Source organism: Thalassophryne amazonica, chromosome 11 (genome assembly GCF_902500255.1).
Source record: "Thalassophryne amazonica chromosome 11, fThaAma1.1, whole genome shotgun sequence".
NCBI classification, from domain to species: Eukaryota; Metazoa; Chordata; class Actinopteri; order Batrachoidiformes; family Batrachoididae; genus Thalassophryne; species Thalassophryne amazonica.
The window spans coordinates 38366947-38372946 of record NC_047113.1 but is presented as its reverse complement, the minus strand read 5'-3'; positions in this window follow the sequence as shown (position 1 = coordinate 38372946).

Genomic DNA, 6000 nt, shown 5'->3' with positions numbered 1-6000 from the left:
AGAAAGAGGAGTGGCCTGCTGCAGATTCTTTTTGTGCTGTGTGAATCTGTACCAAACCTGCCTCTTCCGTTCAAACAGACTGAAAAGACGCCCACAAAATGTCAGGAGTGTTTTTCTAAGAGGGTTTGTCACATGTTTCAGGCTTACGTTGTGTAAACTGACAAAAGACTTTCATATCTTCCCTCAGGCCGTCACCATCAGGTTTTACCGGTGCCTGTGTAACTTGAAAAACATTTGTTTTTCAGGTTGGCGTATGTATGATGGAGCGAGAAAATCCTTTTAAGTGGTGTCGATTTTCAGCTGGTGTTAAGTTTTAAATCCACTCTGAACTGAGGCAAAAATAAAGAAATAAAAATTGATTTAGGGGAAAGAAAACCCTCAAAATGTCTTTTTTTTTTTTTTTTTTTTTTTAGATGTTACTTTGCAGAGGTGGGGATAGATCGGTTGTCTGCCTGGATGGTTGCTATCTATGACTCAAGATTGATCCTGTGGTGTGGTGGATGTGGCATTGCGTAACATCAGAACATGATCCATATTTCTGATAGCCGCTGTTTCCTGAAGGTGGATCTCTTTGCACAGAACAGGCCGCTGCATTTGATGCAAAATGTGCAAGTGGAAGAAAAACATCTGAAAAACCTGTTCCTGAAATGTGCTTTGACATGAAAAGATGTAGCAGAATCGATATAAGGATGTTTCCACGAGAGCCGCTTCTCTTTCAGAAACCGACTGCTTGTTTCTAGGCTGAAAATATGGCTCTTTTATTGAAGCGCAAGCTGTCGTCAACTTCCCACAACACTGGTCGTGACGTGACCTTCTCCACTCTGCAGAAAGCATTTTTCCCTCTTTCCGACAGACACAGTGGGACAAAGCATCTGACCCTCTGAGCTTTATTTAACTCAATAATAAACATTTGAAGGAGGTGCAGACATTCAGTGGTGCAGTGAACAAACAAAAACAGCACTGTTTCCCCTCTCTGTGTGCGCCTTTCAACACTCTGTGCACAGGTCATTATGTCAAATCATCATAAAAAAGCTGAAACGTTTCCTGTAGTTTTTCACCAGGTTTGCACACACTGCAGCAGGGATTTTGGTCCACTCCTCCATACAGATCTTCTCTAGATCTTTCAGGTTTGGAGTTTCAGCTCCCTCCAAAGATTTTCTATTGTGTTCAGGTCTGGAGACTGGCCAGGCCACTCCAGGACCTTGAAATGCTTCTTATGGAGCCCCTCTTTAGTTGCCCTGGCTGTGTGTTTGGGGTCATTGTCATGCTGGAAGACCCAGCCATGACCCATCTTCAATGCTCTTACTGAGGGAAGGAGGTTGTTTGACAAAATCTCGCAATACATGACCCCATCCATCCTCCCTTCAATACGGTGCAGTCGTCCTGTCCCCTTTGTAGAAGAGCACCCCCAGAGTATGATGTTTCCACCCCCATGCTTCACGGTTGGGATGGTTTTCTTGGGGTTGTTCTCATCCTCTAAACATGGTAAGTGGAGTTGATTCCAAAAAGCTCTATTTTGGTCTCATCTGAACACATGACCCTCTCCCATGCCTCCTCTGGATCATCCAGATGGTCACTGGTGAACTTCAAACCGGCCTGGACATGTGCTGGCTTGAGCAGGGGGACCTTGTTGCCCTGCAGGATTTTAAACCATGACAGCATGTGTTACTAATGTAATCTTTGTGACTGTGGTCCCAGCTCTCTTCAGGTCATTGACCAGGTCCTCCTGTGTAGTTCCGAGCTTTCTCAGAATCATCCTTACCCCACAAAGTGAGATCTTGCATGGAATCCCAGACCGAGGGAGATTGACAGTCATCTTGTGTTTCTTCCACTTTCTAATAAATAATCATAACAGTTGTTGTCTTCTACCAAGCTGCTTGCCTGTTGTCCTGTAGTCCATCCCAGCCTTGTGCAGGTCTACAGTTTTGTCCCTGGTGTCCTTAGACAGCTCTTTGGTCTTGGCTATGGTGGACAGGTTGGAGTGTGATTGATTGAGTGTGTGAACAGGTGTCTTTTATACAGGTAACAGTTCAAACAGGTGCAATTAATACAGGTAAAGAGTGCAGAATAAGAGGGCTTCTTAAAGAAAAATTAACAGGTCTGTGTGAGCCAGAATTCTTGCTGGTTGGTAGGTGTTCAAATACTTATTTGCAGCAGTAACATACAAATAAATTATTTAAAAAAAATCATACATCGTGATTTCCGGATTTTTTTTTTAGATTATATCTCTCACAGTGGACATGCACCTAAGATGAAACTTTCAGACCCCTCCATGATTTCTAAGTGGGAGAACAAAATCTCAGGGTGTTCAAATATTTATTTTTCTCACTGTATATATTCAGTCCTCCACCATATCACTGTATGTTGAAGTTTGTTTCACACTGGGGTATTGTGTGTAGAATTTTGAGAAAAAAAAAAAAAGATTTTCATCTATTTTGAATAAGGCTGTAACATAACTAAATGTGGAAAAAGTGAAGTGCTGTGAATATTTTCCAGATGTACTGTATATGTGGGCAAAGACACATTTATGGGTGGCCATCTTAAATTTTCAAATGTGGATGACTAAAATAATTTTGTTATCAACACCATTGATTCCTCGGCCCTGAAAATGCATATTTAGCCACTGGAATCAAGAATCTAAGTCACCTAGAAGCCGTGATATTGAAAAACTTCCATTTTAAAGTAAGATGACCACTACAGTAGCTTCAGGGAAATGGAATAATCCATTTTCTGATTGGCTCTTATATTCACTTTTCAAAATAATATAGTTTTGCAAATCTCCACAACATTTCAATGAAAACTATACCTGAACATAGTGAACATGACTAAAGTGTTTCTTATATCACTGGTAATGTTTGTTTTCAGTTTCAGTTCATTTATTTTTTGAAACCTACCTTAACCCAAACTGTGAGGGATTGTAAGCAGGTGTGTGTGTCTGTTTGTGTCATAAAGTATTGATCTAGCTGACTGTAATGGTTTAAACACAGTTGGACGTTGTTCCTCCAGCACCACCTAGCATCCATCACAGGATGGTTCTGGTCTTCAGTGATACATTTTCACAACAGTTGCTGAAGCTGTTGCAGCTCAAGTTTGATGCTCAATAGCATCCATTCACATTGCTCAAATTTTTACAGGTTTTGTAGGCAAACAGCATTAAAAACACAATAATTAAAGCAACAAATAGGATCCAGAGACACTGGTGGTCTGAAAGCTGGCCACCAGGTCCTATTGTCCTGCTGTGTCTGTCTCACACACAATATGTGTGTGTATTTGTGTGGATGCTTAAAGGAGAAGAAACAAAGAGGCAGAATCCAACAGCAGTGGGGCCACATGCTGCTCTCCATTGATTGAGTGCCACACACTTAAGATTAGAAATAGAATATGTAGCTCCAGAAAGTGAAATCCAACAAGAAGTGGGTTTGGCAAAAAGCAGTGCTCCAAGTGCCAGCTGTCAATGGAGTGTAAATCAGACTGCAAAACATCACTGGACCAGCAGCCAAGAAATCCGCCACTGCCAACTAAGCCACAAAAGCGTCAGTGGGCGTGCAAAGGCTTTGGAAGTGTACCACTGCAGCCGTGATGGAAAGACTTCCCCAAAATGGCAAAATTAGGTTGGGGAATGTTGCTTTTTCCCCCACTGTGGACTCATGTGATTATTTGCTCTTTTTCTCTCCATGACATCATGTCACATATAAAACAGTTTCTCCACAAAGTAGGGCTGCGTGTTCTTTAACATGTTTGTCTATTCTTTGGTTGTGTACACATTATATTGATCCAAAATTAATCCCATCAGGTCTTAATGATTAGCTATCATGAGTAGTTGATAATAGTATTTTGACACTATCATCCGTTACATGGTGCATCCACAACACCATAGAACTGCCTTAGGTCCTGGCAGACATCCGGTCCATCCCACATCTCTAAAGTAACCATCTAATCGCTGCACCCAGGTGAAACTTGAGTATCCCCTTGGCTTTCTCCAGTCTACTGGGTTCCTGCACTCTCAGTCACTCACAGTTGCAAGTGATGCTCTCATCTTAGTCTCCCTCATTAACCGCTCGTTTGATACAAGTCATTCCCAGTGGTACCTAAGGAGCCTCCAAAGAGACGTAGGACCAAAAACATCCAGCCGTTGCCTTAAGTCACCGATGGTGTCCAAGTGTCACAACCATACAGTAAGACAGGTCACACCAAGACTCTAAAGACTTGGACATTCGTTCTTTTGTAGATATCGGCATCACCAAACACCTCTGTCCAGCACCCTCACGACTCCATAAGCTCACAGGTAGGAAGTTGATAAAAGCCTGGATCTTAGTCTTGATCCAGCAAAATCACAAACCCAGACACTTTGATTCCTCACTCAGCTTCTCAAGTTCTGCAATCAGAGTATCCTTTTATTCTGCAAAGATTAAAGCACTGACAAGGTTAGTAAACCATTCCTTGCAAACAAAGGTATCTAGGTCTCTGGTTTCCACTATCCCAGCTAGAACACATCCCTGACATACAGCAGCTTTCACATGGAAAAACTTCCTCCTCTCCATACAGCACTCACGGTAACTGGCTATGACAGGGTTCTCAGGCTGTCCCAGAGAGGGGTCCAATCATCTGAATCAAACATTTTGCAAAACCAACATAAGCTATAAAGAAGAACTGACGATATTCACGCTTGCTTTTTTATGAGTACTTGCAGGGGTGGTGGCCAAGTGGTAATGTGTTTGGTTTCACTGCAGAAGGTTCCGGGTTCCAATCCCACCCTGCCCACATTTCTCCATATAATGTGGAGTTGCATCAGGAAGGGCATCCGGTGTAAAACCTATGCAAATTCAACATGCAGATCCACCTTGGATTTGCTGTGGCGACCCCGAGTGCAAACAATGGAGCAGCCGAAGGGACTTTACTTGCTGGGCTAGAATGTGGTGGATGGTTGACTTTGTGGGCCTGAAGCCAGCAAGTAGCTGGAACTGAAACCTGTTGAATAATCCTTGCAAGCATGTCCCCCGGCACAGAGAACAGTGTGACACCCCTATAGTGTGGCACCACTCTTTCCTTTTCAGACTGGACAAGTCCTTTCTTCCAGTCTGTAGAGATGATACCTGTCTCCCAGACTGAAAGAACAACCCATTCTCACGGCAGTTCATTTCATCTATGGGTTTGTGCCGGGGGTACAAATTAATTTTGTGATGGGGCTGGAAATGTGGGTGGGTGGGGGGGTCTTGGGGGGGTTATGGTTAGGGTTAGGGGAGGGTAGACACTAACACTATGGTTATGGTTAGAGTTAGGGGAAGGGGAAGACTGTAAATAGCAAAATAAAAAAATGTGCCACAAAATCTGGCGCTTTTCGTGACAGGGACATGAAAAAAACAAAACAAAAACGTGACACTGGGCTGTGAAACAAACATCGTTTGCAATGCCAGCAGAGCAGCATCTCCACCAATGTGGAGGAGCTCCAATGCCACAGATCCCTGGAGCTTTCCATTCCCTCAGCTGTTTCATAGCCTTTGCGATCTCACCATTTGGTGGTCCCATCTTATCTTAGGGACCTCATAGTACCATATCACCCCAATAGCGCGCTTCACTCTCAGACTCCAGGCTTACTTGTAGTTCCTAGGGTTTGTAAGAGTAGAATGGGAGGCAGAGCCTTCAGCTTTCAGGCTCCTCTCCTCTGGAACCAGCTCCCAATTCGGATCAGGGAGACAGACACCCTCTCTACTTTTAAGATTAGGCTTAAAACTTTCCTTTTGCTAAAGCTTATAGTTAGGGCTGAATCAGGTGACCCTGAACATCCCTTAGTTATGCTGCTATAGACGTAGACTGCTGGGGGGTTCCCATGATGCACTGAGTGTTTCTTTCTCTTTTTGCTCTGTATGCACCACTCTGCTTTTATCATTAGTGATCGATCTCTGCTCCCCTCCACAGCATGTCCTTTTCCTGGTTCTCTCCCTCAGCCCCAACCAGTCCCAGCAGAAGACTGCCCTCCCTGAGCCTTGTTCTGCTGGAGGT